Genomic DNA, 15,707 nt, shown 5'->3' with positions numbered 1-15,707 from the left:
AGACAAATACTGAGCACTAAGAACCTTCTTTGCGAATTGAACTGCAGTGGTGGGTGGGGGGGATGAGATACCAAGCTGCTTGCTGTTTGTGCTGACTGACACATTTACAACACAAAAGACGCTGACGGAGAGGTGCGAAAGGATTTAAGGTGGGCCGGGATTATTTTTCGTAAGCTTTGGTAATTCTAGTCTTAAAGGGGAACAGCAATGTCTGTCTTTTTTAATTTATAGCATTCTTTCATGTGTGGGCTTTGAAAAAAAATATGGTATGAAAAGATGCAGACATTTTCATATAAATCAAGAGAAAAGAACAGACCTGTGACCCCACTGGTGTAATATTAATCTGGTGGAAGAACTCAAAATCCCAAGAAACACTGCAATTTTTTCATTATGAAAAAGTACTTTTTACTATTAACAGTTAAGACAGTGATTGCTGCCCTGTAAGAAATGCTTCTTTACTTAAAAAAAAAAAAATCATAAATTCTGTTATTTGTTTGAAATTCCACAGAGACAGCAACAAAGTACACAGTGCATGAACATTCGTTGTGCTGAATCAGCATGTACCTTTATATCTCATCTGTGGTACCTATCTTAAAGCAATGACATTACTATCCTATACAAACCTTAACTTTTCGTATTTATTAACTGGAGAACCAATGTGCTCTCTAGCTATGCAGAATACAAAGAAACTAATTTATACATTAATTTCAAGCAGAAAAACTTACGGGACAGAAATAATTATTCACAGCCTATACAAATTATTCAAATTGCAGCAGTTAATTTAAAATACTTGAGCATGGATCATTAGTATGAATAGAAAGTACAACCACACAACTCCTGTTGTTAAGTGTCTACTTCAGCTGCCATTTATGTTTACAGCTGATTCTTTCAACCTTGAACATCTTTAAATAGCTTGGCCATACATTACAATAGCAAGACGTCTTCCAAAAATTCAAAGGATAAGCAAAATTACTGCAGGAGGTCAAACATCTAGCTACAGTAACAACAAACTTGGCATGATCTACTTGCATGGGTAATGGATACCCCTTTACTTTCACCATTTAATCCAGGCTGAAAACTCACTACTTTAGTCATGCACACCGTTTATAAAAACTACTGATTAGGCTCTTCACACTGCAAAATGCCCACCAATTATCTGCTAAAACATAAATGATGGGCAATCATTTGGAACTGCTATTGATCCTCTTCTATTCTTGTTTTTTTTACTGGTATACTATTGCTGTACTTTCTACCAATACAAATTTGTCAAATTACATTTCCTGTACATGGAATGATAGATTAGAACATATGGGTATCTCAGAATTCAATAGTTACTGAGACTACACCAGACAATGACATTTAGCTTTAGGTTATATAGGTGCTAGGAGTTGGAAAATATATTTAGTGGCTTTATGTTTCAGACAATAAAAGTAGACTGAATCCACAGTGAAAAGGCGGAAGCTAAAATTATAAAAGTCGGGTACATTAATCTCTTGAGCAGCCACCTGTTCTTGGCAGAAATACTGCCAAGCAAATTGTAATGCAGTGGTCAGAAAACATTAAATAACAGACTTACATGTTTATGTAGGTACATTTTTTTATGGTGTTTTATGGTTAACCCTGCAAGGTACTTCAAAGTAAGTAGAAAGGATGGCGCAAGACTGTAGAAAAGTAGGCACTGGAAGGGATACTGCCATGCTAAGAAATAAAGTGGAATATCAACAGGAAGATGGTATGTAAAACATTCAAAGTACCTGTAACTGATCAGAACTGCATGTTGCAGTTGGTGGAAACAAATTTACCGAAAAAGACAAAAGAGTTTAGAATGGTTTTATAGCTGCTAGCCAACTGAGGATAGCACATGGACCCATGTCAGCACCATGTTGGACTTTTGGAAATAATGGCAAGATGTACTCACAGAAGGGTATCAATAGTCCATCAATACTGTTAGGTGCTAACACATGGTCCGAAGTTGGGAGAATGCTTCTGCTTTGTTTGTCTCGAGAGCTTGTACAGAAAATACCTTATAGACATAATCAAAAATGCTGGGATACCAGGAGCAGGTATAGAAGGTATCTGAATCCAGTCCTGGAAGGGCACAATGGTTGCAGGACTTTGTTCCAACCCAGTTTCTTTATTTAGAAGCCAAATATTGTTGCTGAAAAAAATACTGTAACTGCTCCAGCAACATTTTTATCATTTTAGTTAATGTACTTCTTAAAATCATACATCCTTCAATGATTCTTTTAACTTTTAAAGGCTGCATTTACCATTTACACTTACTTCTTGATTTCTTATTTAGGTACCAATTAACAATGAGATGCAAGTAACAAAGGAACCAATTCACCATCTGATCTGATCCAATTTTACTTCTGTGTGTTATCATAAAGTGTCTATTGTTATAAAATTTGTTTTAAAAAAAGAGAAAGAAAAAAGAGTCAGAATTACTAATCTGTTTCAGTCCATTTCAAAGATGTTCTGGGAAAAGAAAAATCTGCAATGACCTAATGCAGCTGGATGAAGATCTGTTACCAGCAAGGACTAGCTCTGCATTATAAAATTATACTGGTATAAAAACCTAGAACCGCTACGGCCCTCCGGGACCAAACTAAGTGCCCTCACATATGGTCCCTGTAATTTAAGTGGGCAACTCCTAACCTGAAAGCGATCACAGCACTTCAAAACAAAAAAAACAAGTCTAGACTTAGGAGTAGTGTTGGTTTAAAACTCACTAGAAGGAGCTAAAAAGGCAAGACTTGCAAGATGATGCATTAGAACAAGTTATCAAGGAAGCAAGCAGGTGCGCAAGATGGACAGGTGAACTGAATTGGCCATGATGTGTTTCGATTTTTGCTTGGTTGACTGGTTTATACTCTTTGCCCAGTTTTTGTTATCTGCCCTTTGTGTATAAATAAGTACATTATTTTGAGAAGGTTTGTGACTTAATTTTGGTGTGGGGAGGATGATCTTGAGTTACATTACAGAAGTTCCATCAGTAACCTGCCTGGCCGTTATGATATAACTGATGGATCAACAGAAGCCGAGAGTTGGGAGCTGTTCCACCCCCTATACACCAGCTGGCAGCGCTCCTCATATGGCAACCCAGTCAGGACACCTGCAGGGGTTCTTGGGAGATAGTCTGGAAATGCAAACCTGTCGGGAGATGCATTCTTTAGAGCCTGCGAGTGCTTTCTGGAAGACACAGCACAGGAAGCATTCCCAAGTCTGGCTTAAAAGGAGCCTGCAGCCTCACATCGGGGAGTCAGAGTCAGGAGGCAGAAGGCAACACTCAACGGAGGACACACTAGATACATCAGTATTTTACATGTGCATCGTTACACACAAGCTGCACAACATGTAGTTTTACCATTTAAGCATCATGGGTCAGTTACCATATCCGAATACTGTCTTCTGCATATACTCCCTATGCTAGTTTTCTACGCAGTACTCTTACAATTTCAACTTTTATGATATACCCGTCTGAATACATGCCCTAAACCCTTTTCACTGAATGTCACTGGATGTGTGAACTTTCAAGGAGGAAGGCAGTTTGTCTGAATGTTGCTGACTTACGCCATGCTGCCGCTCGCATTGTCATGTGGGGGAACCCACCCTTCGATCTAATGTCATTACTCCACTCCACTGTTTCAGAGTATGCAAGTTTTTGACTTGCATGCCAACAATGCGCTGATTAGATTGATTGGTCACTGTGCGAATGGTTTAGGCTTTTTCGTGCCCTGCGCCCAGGACTGCTAGGAAAGGCATTGCCCCCAGCACTGGAAGAACCTGTATACAGTATAACTTTGCAATGCTATGGTAGATGTAATCTAAACTTGGTAGCTAACACATTGGGGCAAAAAAGAAAATTGATTCCATGGTTGTCCATTATAAAATGCCTCGATTATGCACTTCAAAATTCATTTTTTTGGTGAGAAATTACTAAAATGCTTATTTGTTTGTGTTTCATTTAGTTGGTATTGGTGTAAAACAAAGTTTTTTATTCTTATAAAGCCTTTTTTTTAAATTAAGTATTATAATCACTACTCTTCAGTCCATTGGCAATTTGTAATGCTGGTTGTTGACCCCCATATAATTTAAAAACTCTACTTAAATTAATTAGGTAATGCAAAATAATCATGAAATAAATTTATTTGCACACGTGCCTGCTGTCAGCGCATGTGAACATCCATTAAAAATTGGTTCCGACTTGTACTTGTTTAATCTCTTTGTGGAAGAAGGAAAAAATTCTATGTGATTACCTTAATTTCCAGAGTGAAGGATGCCAGCCAAATGAGTCTTTGAGTATTTGATGTTTTCACAAGCAGGTGACGTGAGGCTGCCCTTTTAATTGGTTACTTTCAGATTTTTCCAGGGAAGCAGCTCTTTGAGCCCCCACACAATACCATATTTACTGACGGCAAATTCGTTTTTTTTTTTAATAAACTAATGTGATTGGACAATCGTTAATGCACTACGTCAAGTTGACATCAATGGTTCACAGTTCACACCTGCCTTCAACGTTACATACCTACAGATGAGCATGCTTGACTTAGAAGGTGGCAACTTCAAGCAAAATTTCAGAAATCAAAGAAAATTCAGTTATTTCTTTAATGAAAACACCTCTTCATAAGTCATTACCTTGAAAAAAGGAGAAAAAAAAAATAAAGACCTGACTTAAGAATACAGTAGCAGGCAAGTGATCAAGGACAAGGTTACACAATGACTTTTTCAAGCCCTTCTTATGACAAACTGAGTTGGCTAACTGGGTGTGGTGTAAGTAATGCCTTTTTTTGCTTTTCCTGTTTGCTGTTTTGAAGTGTTGGTACCGAAGCGTTATGGACAATGACAGGGCTACGAGATCTAAAACATCTTTCAGAAAAATGCAAGCAGCTTGAAAGTAGCCACAATCATCTAAACGATGGCATGAGGCTAAATTTTTTGGCAGGCGTAGTATTGCTGATCAGCTAGACAAAGTCAATGGGATTGGCATTGGAAGGCACAATGAACAGGTCACCAAAAATCCGACACATCGTGTCCAGAATAATGGATGAGATATAACGTGTTTGTGGTTAGTAGAATAGTGGTGTGCCTTGGGATGATTTTGGTTCCAAAAAGTGCGCCACTACAGAAAAAAACATAAGGAAACACTGCTCTAGACAACAGTATGCAGCGTATGTTGTTTTTTTTTTGTTGTTGCAGGCTTTGTGATATGAATCAGTTTAACCAGAAAGCAACTGATAAATTTTCAGGCCTGAAAGAAAGGAGGGCAGAATTTATGTTCAAGGAAACATAGGTATCCTGATCGTAAAGGAAGAATAAGATTTAGGTTGGACTATGAGTGCAGTACAAGACAGGTTGCGGGGTGAGTTATGTTTTAAGATGGGGTATGTGGATCTTAATTTAAATTTGTGCCCAGGTGACATAAGCCTGGCAAACTTATATACGACTGGGCAGACTGGCACAAAGTGTAGAATAAAATTAGTGTGGGAATGACTTTGTGTGTGGTAAATAATAAACTGGGATGCAAGACTTGAGAAAAATTTGAGGATTAGTAGATGTAAATTTACATTATTCACTGGAAATGGTCAAGGACTGGGCACTGCACAAGTAGAAGCAGAGGTTTTCTGGTTTTACTTAAATTACTGGGACAATTCACCAAAACCTTATGAATACAGTCTGTTTCACTAAACACAAGTTATTAATGTTATGCCAGTATCTAAAGAGATTCTACTGGACTGTAGCATAGACAGAGTGCATCTACCTTTTTTTTTGTTTCAACTGACCTCACAGAATTGCATACTGGAAAAAAGATACTGAGAGTAACCATGAGGCTGGAGTTAAAGACCAGAAGATGCTTGTGTATTTGACAAAACGTAATAAGAGTCAATGTCTAAAGCTCAGAGGGTGCTACCAAAAACTGAAGGGTAAAACTCTAATTAATGCTGCAAAAGAGCAGTATCAAATGTCAAACTGACACAAAAATCAATACTCGAAGCTGTACTATAACCTGAAGGCAAGCTGTGACCAAAATCTAGACACAAGACTGTTACAGAAACCAAAACAAGAATTCTGGTGAAGTAAAAATTGTCCCAAATGGCAGTTGTTTGACAGGTGGATTTGTGCTGCACGCTGCAAAGTTATAAAGCTTAGCACCTGTAACCAACAGGGACTTCTTTGAAACAGACCCTAGCAACTGTGCAGCACCTCCTAGTCACAAAATGCTGACACTACAAAATGTTGATGTGATGAACTTAAAAATAACAAACAAATTTACACTGGTTCATAACTATTATATATATTACAAATACAAACCAGATTCCAAAAAAGTTGGGACACTATACAAATCGTGAATAAAAACTGAATGCAATGATGTGGAGGTGCCAATTTCTAATATTTTATTCAGAATAGAACATAAATCACGGAACAAGTTTAAACTGAGAAAATGTATCATTTTAAGGGAAAAATATGTTGATTCAGAATTTCATGGTGTCAACAAATCCCAAAAAAGTTGGGACAAGGCCATTTTCACCACTGTGTGGCATCTCCCCTTCTTCTTACAACACTCAACAGACATCTGGGGACCGAGGAGACCAGTTTCTCAAGTTTAGAAATATGCTCTCCCATTCTTGTCTAATACAGGCCTCTAACTGTTCAATCGTCTTGGGCCTTCTTTGTCGCACCTTCCTCTTTATGATGCACCAAATGTTCTCTATAGGTGAAAGATCTGGACTGCAGACTGGCCATTTCAGTACCCGGATCCTTCTCCTACAGAGCCATGATGTTGTGATTGATGCAGAATGTGGTCTGGCATTATCTTGTTGAAAAATGCAGGGTCTTCCCTGAAAGAGATGACGTGGGAGCATATGTTGTTCTAGAACCTGAATATATTTTTCTGCATTGATGGTGCCTTTCCAGACATGCAAGCTGCCCATGCCACACGCACTCATGCAACCCCATACCATCAGAGATGCAGGCTTCTGAACTGAGCGTTGATAACAACTTGGGTTGTCCTTGTCCTCTTTGGTCCGGATGACATGGCGCCCCAGATTTCCAAAAGAACTTGAATCGTGACTCATCTGACCACAGAACAGTCTTCCATTTTGCCACACTCCATTTTAAATGATCCCTGGCCCAGTGACAAGTCCTGAGCTTGTGGATCTTGCTTAGAAATGGCTTCTTCTTTGCACTGTAGAGTTTCAGCTGGCAACTGCGGATGGCACGGTGGATTGTGTTCACTGACAATGGTTTCTGGAAGTATTCCTGAGCCCATTCTGTGATTTCCTTTACAGTAGTATTCCTGGTTGTGGTGCAGTGTCGTTTAAGGACATCAGGTATGGTTTTACGGCCTTGACCCTTACACACAGAGATTGTTCTAGATTCTCTGAATTTTCGGATGATGTTATGCACAGTTGATGATGATAGATGCAAAGTCTTTGCAATTTTTCGCTGGGTAACACCTTTCTGATATTGCTCCACTATCTTTCTGCACAACATTGTGGGAATTGGTGATCCTCTACCTATCTTGGCTTCTGAGAGACACTGCCGCTCTGAGAAGCTCTTTTTATACCCAATCATATTGCCAATTGACCTAATTAGTGTTTATTGGTCTTCCAGCTCTTCGTTATGCTCAAATTTACTTTTTCCAGCCTCTTATTGCTACTTGTCCCAACTTTTTTGGGATTTGTTGACACCGTGAAATTTTGAATCAACATATTTTTCCTTTAAAATGATACATTTACTCGGATTAAACGTTTGATCTGTCATCTACGTTCTATTACAAATAAAATATTGACATTTGCCATCTCCACATCATTGCATTCAGTTTTTATTCACAATTTGTTTAGTGTCCCAACTTTTTTGGAATCCGGTTTGTACTACAAAGCACTTCGCAATATATTGCATGAGGTTCAAGCGTTTAAAATGGCCACAATAAGACACCAGTAATTTCTCTGAAGCAGAAATAAGTTTTTCAAGCTGGAGCAAACCGTAACAAACTACAGTTATTGGACTCTCAAAAAGAGAATTTGCATATGCTTCAGCTTCTACTTTACTAAATGCTGCTTCATCTAATAAAATGGGACAAAGAACAAAAGGTTGATGGCTTGTCCAAATGTGAATTATGGGTAAAAGAAAAAAAGAATTATTCATGTTGGCTAAAATTGAAATTTCAGCTGTTCTCATAATGTTTATAAATTGTCAGGTACATGCAGTATGTTTAGAAGGACTGTGTTATTTGTTAATCCTTTACAAAATTGTGCTGAGCTGTATATGTGTAATGATATTGCTAAGACTCCAATTTTATAATGAATTTGGTATAGAGGGAAGCCGATTTCTTCATCATTGCACACAAGCCACTGCTATGAATAGCCATTACTTTTAATCTTTAGAGAATGACTGAAAAGACTTTCCTTGCCTAATTTGTCAACTTTGACAACCACTAGACACTGAAACAATTCACATTCAAGGAAGATAGATAAGGTACACAATTGGAAGCTTATTTTTGACCTCATGCTACATATGTAGAAAATTACCAATTTTACATATGGGGCAAATAGGAAATAGGAAACTGCTGTACATTACCATTAGTACCAATAGCAACAGCTAATAATACATGTAATAAAATAACAATAATATTTAAATTAACACAAAAATATATTAGTAGATGTGTAGATTTAGCTTAGATTCAATATTACAGGTTAATTGCCTTCTTTTGTTTAATTTGGAGTTGTGCAATTCACTTATTTACTTCTACAGGTTATGTATTTTATTTTTAGTAATTATAAAAGGTTTAGGAGTAATCAACAAAGGAAAGTAGTTGAAGTTGTGAGGGGGAAAAGGACAAGTGACCCCAAAAGACAGGAAAACATCAGGTTTCTGACACCTGAACTGCAACTAGGATTGGTACTGGGATTGTGGAATAACAGCAATGTCTATTAACAAAATGAAGGTACAAAATAACTCATGACTTTAAGCAAGAAAATCCTACTGCGGTTTCATTTAATTTAAAAATGCAGAATTTTAAATAAAACGACCACCACCAAAATTCAAGCTCTGGTTCACTACTTGTTTTCATAGGTGTAATTACACATTTCTACTATAACAAAGGATAATATTCTGTTTTACTCTTTTATTTTATATGTTGAGAAAGACCTAGGATGATATGGTTTAGCTAAATTTCAATGAGACATCTGCCTTGTTTTTTCGACCAGCCTCTCATACACCAACAATGGGCATTTTAAGCTGATGTTACATTACAAGACTTTTCCTGTGATTTTCAGTCATACCTTTAATTTACATAATCTTAAAGTCTTGGCCATTTACCCCAAAACTGCCTGTTGTGCAGTACGACACCCCTAGAGACTCCAACATTGCTATCTTTGTCTCATCACACTTCTGTAAGCTGACAACCAATAATCTCTTAGCCTTAAGTACAACACACACAAGGAGCCGAATGGAATGAAGGAAAGCAGGAATTTTGGACTTTGAAAATAGATTATTTGTCCAATGTCTTGTGTTTGTGAAACAACCACAAATGTAAAAAACAGGCCAAAAATGCAACTGAATTCACAATATTTGGAAAATATTAATTCAGCCACCTGGATCATGCATGTCAACTGGCTGTCAAAATTTGAAACTATGCTGGAAAGTAATGAGGAAGTCAAGAAATCCACCATCCTCTGTAATACTTAGTCATGTAATCTGATATTATTAAAACAACAAGATCAGGAACTGCAGTAACTAAATTGGACAATCTCCCCAAATGAAACTCATGCTGTGTGCAGCTGGCCTTAAACAAGCTGGTGATTCTTGGCTAAAGAATGTAAGCCTAAAAGAACTAAGTTTAGGGTAGAACTACTTTTGAACAGGGACACCTGTGCATTGCAGTAGTCTTCATACCAGGCCAGCTCAAACTACTGGTTAAATGTTTTAGAACCAGTTTTACTAATATTTAAGCAGTTTATATCCTGTGAATAACCTGAAACAGTACAAAAGTAAGCAGTAAACTGCCAGAGATTAAAGAAAAAAAGTTTAGGTTACCAACAACAGAATGGCAAAGATCTTGTGTTTTTATATTTGAAAATGGTCTAGATTCTGTGAAATAAACTGACCAGTACATTGAAAGCTTTGTCCAAAGATTTGACTCACCTTTACCACCACTACAATATCAAAAACTGCTGCCACAGCAGAGATATAGTAATGAATCCCAAGATTACCCTTACCCTCACTCATGAAACAAGACCCCAAAATACAAATTTAATTTCCCTACTTGAGGCACCTGCTCACCCCATACCTGGCAGAGGCATGCTACCGTTTTCCAGACCATAACTTCAGTTTAGAGGTGCTAAATCAACCATAACCTACTCATCTGTGAAATGTTCCAATGCACACCACAGATCACAGTTTGATAAAGGCAAGAAGTTAACACTTTATGCAAAATAACAAATATACAACCTTTAGTTTACTTAACTCATCAAGCCTCAATAGTGCCTGGATAGCCTGTCCATAAAACAATTATGAACAGGATAGAAAACAAGAAGCACTCTTTAGTGTTGACTTGGGCTCATTCACTAAGTATGCAAAACTCTTGCTATGCAGATGCAAGGATGGAATGGCACACAACAGCGGACTTAGAATTCCATACTCTTTACACTAGAATCCTGAAGCCTACGAAAAAAGTCATAATTAAGGCCACCTTAATTTCCTTCATCAACATCTTTGTTGTGTAAATGTGTCAATCAATACAAGCAGCCTGCTATCACATCCCCCACCAACGCAGTTGAAATTCTGTTTATCTGGATGTGAGGTGCCTGGAAATGCATAGGGTAAGTAATATATTGTTATTTGGAATACATACATTTCATGTGTGTTCCATGTTTACAGTGATATGGGTAAATGTAGTATCACAGTAAATGCGAGGCAAGAAATGTTGGAACACATAACTAAAACAGAAACTTTTTCCATGTTATAGTAATAATGATATGAAGTGTATAATGTGTGAAGACTTTAGTCCAAAAATCAAATAAGTGCATGCACTTTTAATCAAGAATATAACTAATGGGGGGAAAAAAAAAATCATTCAATTTATATGTTGCTGTCAATGAGATAAAAACCCAAGCTCAAATGTCAGTCGACAGATAATTGACTTGTATTCCTGGATGGTGCAGAGGTATGAACTGCTGCATTACAACTAAAAGATTGCGGATTCAAGTCCGGGTGTTTCTTGTTTTGAATAGTGAGCTTCTATTACTATAATATAATAAAAGCATACATTTAATGAGTCTGTAACACCCGGTGCAAATTTTTACTACCTGTAGAATATATACCTGTAGACTGAAAACTGGCGGAACCCAATCGCGCCATTTCCTGCCAGACAGAGGGATGCGAGAGCACTGCGCTCAGGCGCGGAGTGTGGAACAGCAGGACATCCACTCAGCTCCCTCCGTCATGCTAGCCTGCTGATTTCTCGTTCAGTATGCACTGCACGCTCATGTGCCCACCTCCAACTAGTCACTGGAGTCGTTGTTGTCTTTACACAGTCCAGATGCACCTGTGACTCACGTAGACGTCTCATTGCTCTGTGTGGTTTTGGCTGCTTTTCTATATATAATCCACCAAGACACCCGACCACGGTAGAAGTGAGGTGGGAGGAGTGTGTGCACAAAGGGTAGGTACACAACCAGTGGGAGCGTGTGAGTTGCACTTAGTAGGAATTCCACGGTTTGCAGCCCGAATGGGGTTCAACGGCTTACCCACGCCTCTCTGCGCTGGGTAAACACACGCTCAGGTGTCTGTTTTGTCGGCGGCTCAGTGAATCCACAGCCCTTCTGGCATGCTTTCCATGGTTGTCTTGCCTTAGTGAATTATATATATATATATATATATATATATATATATATACTGCTCACAAAAATTAAAGGAACACTTTAAAGAAACACATTAGATACATCAGATCTCAATATGAAGTTGGATATCTATACAAATAACGACAGGGCAATGTCTTAGGAACAAAAGGATGCCAAGTCTTTTAATGGAAATAAAAGTTTTCTGCCTACAGAGGGCTCAATTGTGTAGACACCCTAAAATCAGAGTGAAATGAAGATGTGGCAGGCTAGTCCATTTTTCAAAAACTTAATTTCTGCTACTCAAAATGCTTTTCAGTATCTTGTGTGGCCCCACGAGCTTGTATGCATGCTTGACAACGCCGGGCATGCCCCTAATGAGACGGATGGTGTCTTGTGGCATTTCCTCCCAGATCTGTATGAGGGCATCCCTGAGCTGTTGTACAGTCTGAGGAGCAACCTGGTGGCGCCTAATGGACTGAAACATAATGTCCCACAGATGTTCTATTGGGTTTAAGTCAGGGGATCGTGAAGGCCATTCAATTGTTTCAATTCCTTCATCCTCCAGGTACTGCCTGCATACTCTTGCCACATGAGGCCGGGCATTGTCGCATTAGGAGGAAACCAGGACCTACTGCACCAGCGTAGGGTCTGACAATGGGTCCAAGGATTTCATCCTGATACCTAATGGCAGTCAAGGTGTCTTTGTCTAGCTTGTAGAAGTCTGTGCTGCCCTCCATGGATATGCCTCCCCAGACCATCACTGACCCACCACCAAACTGGTCATGCCGAATGATGTTACAGACAGCATAACATTCTCCATGGCTTCTGCAGACCCTTCAACGTCTGTCACATGTGCTCAGGGTGAACCTGCTCTCATCTGTGAAAAACACAGGGTGCCATTGGTGGACCTGACAATTCTGGTATTCTATGGTAAATGCCGATCGAGCTCCACTGCGCTGGGTTGTGAGCACAGGGCCCACTAGAGGACGTTGGGCCCTCAGACCACCCTCAAGAAGTCTGTTTCTGATTGTTTGGTCAGAGACATTCACACCAGTGGCCTGCTGGAGGTCATTTTGTAGAGCTCTGGAAATGCTCATCCTGTTTGTCCTTGTCCAAAGGAGCAGATACCAGTCCTGCTGATGGGTTAAGGACCTTCTATGGTCCTGTCCAGCTCTCCTAGACTAACTGCCTGTCTCCTGGAATCTCCTCCATGCCCTTGAGACAGTGCTGGGAGACACTGCAAACCTTCTGGCAATGACACACATTGATGTGCCATCCTGGAGAAGTTGGATTTCCTGTGCAACCTCTGTAGGGTCCAGGTTTCGCCTCATGCTACCAGTAGTTACACTGACCATAGCAAATGCAAAACTAGTGAAAAACAGTCAGAAAAGATGAGGAGGGAAAATGTCAGTGGCTTTCACCTGTTAAACATTCCTGTTTTGGGGGTCATCTCATTGTTGCCCCTCTAGTGCACCTGTTGTTAATTTCATTAACAGCAAAGCAGCTGAAACTGATTAACAACCCCCTGTGCTACTTAACTGACCAAATCAATATCCCAGAAGTTTCATTGACTTGATGCTATACTCTGATTAAAAAGTGTTCCTTTAATTTTTAGGAGCAGTATATATATATATTTTCCAGTAACCACATGAATGACATCAAATCCGTCTCTGCCACTCTAGCGCATGCCCACACACATTAATGCATGAAAACTTTATTTGAACATTTTTTCCCCCGATCTTGCCTATACTCTGTGTTATGGTGCATGGTACAGAGAATCCTTCTTCTTGGCCGCATACACTGTCAGCATGGCACCGCCAGATATAAACACTACCATGGAGAATTGTTCGTATACTAAAGTGACTTTAGCTGCAGGTGGAAGTTTCCATCTCATTTTATTTATGGTGCAGAGTTGTGTTGTGGTGCAGCATTCTATTAACCAGCGAAAGCGATTTGAAGAAGTTGTCTGTTGTTACAGTTTTGCCTTTGTCCAGAAACAGCTTTATGATGACAGTCTGGAAAAGTCTTTCTCCCATGGGACGACTGGGATCTTTTTCTTAATAAGGAGTGGCACTGCACATGTATTTTGTCTCCAAATCTACAATCTAAAACTTTATGCCATATGTATTACAAGAAAGGACAATGGACCTTGGTTGGAAACAGTTGCTCATCAACAGTATTATGTTGCCCTGGGTTGTAATTCAAAACACAGTTCTCAACAAAATGTTGCCAGATGTCAGAGACTGCAGCAAATCTGCTGTTTTCCACACATTCTGCTTGGGTATCTTTGTTGTTAACGTACAAATGATACTCTGATAGCAGTCACAGGTCATCGTATCTATGATTGCCAGTACAACAAATAGTTCTGACCAGGCATCAACCACAGCACCAACTGTGGTCACTGCTGTTCTTGTGAAAAGATTGGAGATAAACACCATCAACTCAGGGAAAGGCAAGTTCGTTGTACCACGTGAACATCACTGACTGAATAAAGCTGAATTACCAAATAAATAAACCAAAAAAAAAAACATGCTAACTTTTACAAATAGCCAAAATTTACACCGGGTGTTACAGACTCAAATCAAATGTGTTTTTATTATATTGTAGTAATATTTAACAGCAGCATATAGAAAGAAATAGAAAGAGCTTGGACTCGAACTCACAACCACTTGATTATGAGGCATCAGTTCTTACTTTTGTACCAGTCATATTTCATCTTTCTGTCAACTGATATTTGATAAATTGAATGATTTCTTTGGTTATATTCTTGAATTAAAGCACACTTCTTTGGTTATACCTCTTGAGAAAGTGTTTATTTGATATTTGGACTAAAGTCTTCACACATTATATAATTCACATCATTATTACTATAACAGGGATAAAGCTTATGTTTTAGTTATGTGTTCAACATTTCTTGCCTCACATTTCCTGTCATCCAACATTTACCCTAAATCGTTGTAGAAATGGAACAATTTAAGACACCTAACTCAAAGATAAACAGACTTGAATTGAAGAACTTCAGCTGCGTCGGTGGGGGATGGAATAGCAGGCTGCTTACTTCTTGAGCTGATTGACACATTTCCAAAACAAAGATGCTAATGAAGAGGTGCAAGGAAACTTAAGGTGGCCTGGCATTATGACTTTTTTAGTGAGCTTCTGGAATTCTATTTTTAATGTACCTGCCTTAAGATCATATGAGGTACACAGAGCACATGTAGACAGGATTAACACATTTTTTACTTATTACGTGGACTTTTCAACCCTACAAAAAAATTATCTGTATACAGTAATCCCTCGCTACTTCGCGGTTCACTTTTCGCGGATTCACGACTTTGCGGGTTTTAAATATAATAGTAGTATTTCCTAGTCTAAGAACAACAAAACAAGTTCGGTGACTAAGTGCGTTGTAACACGGGCTGTGATTGGTACATGGGAGGGAGACGACAAATCACAGCATCCCGCTTTCTAATCGGGCCCATGATTGGTGCTTTGACTGATGTCCAGATCCCACAGCACCTCCCCTTGTCTCTCTGTCGCGGCCACTTCGCTTCAAGCTTTCTTGCCGAGCGGTTTACTTTACACTGTACTGTGTGCAATTTTTTTTGTGGTTTCTTTGTGTTGAACTTCGCTTTAATTTTCACCCCCTGCAATGGCTCGCAAACATGCTCCTTCTTCCAAGACTGGTGCTGAGCCTAAACGCCAACGAAGAATGATGACGGATCGCTGAGAAGGTGAAACTTCTGGATATGTTGAAGGAAGGGAGAACATTCGCGGCTGTGGCTGCAGACTGGCTAAGGATCTGCAAGAGCGATCACAGGAATTGGACGACGATATGGTTCGATCGGTCCAATTTTGCAAGGTCGA

General features: G+C 39.1%; 1 protein-coding gene across 6 annotated transcripts in view; it reads right to left on the bottom strand.

Annotated features, from left to right (window-relative positions):
• LOC120518144 (transcription factor MafG) overlaps positions 1–15,707 on the bottom strand; it is a 192,964-nt gene that overhangs the window by 41,148 nt on the left and 136,109 nt on the right. The window contains exon 1 of one of the 6 annotated variants that reach the window (XM_039740767.1): positions 4,529–4,638. The exons of the other annotated variants lie outside the window; for them this stretch is intronic. The gene's annotated coding sequence lies outside the window, so the exon portion shown is untranslated. Of the gene's footprint in view, positions 1–4,528; positions 4,639–15,707 lie in introns of those variants that run through there. 6 annotated transcript variants of the gene reach the window in all.

Source organism: Polypterus senegalus, chromosome 17 (genome assembly GCF_016835505.1).
Source record: "Polypterus senegalus isolate Bchr_013 chromosome 17, ASM1683550v1, whole genome shotgun sequence".
NCBI classification, from domain to species: domain Eukaryota; kingdom Metazoa; phylum Chordata; class Cladistia; order Polypteriformes; family Polypteridae; genus Polypterus; species Polypterus senegalus.
This window is presented reverse-complemented; position numbering and strand designations above follow the sequence as displayed.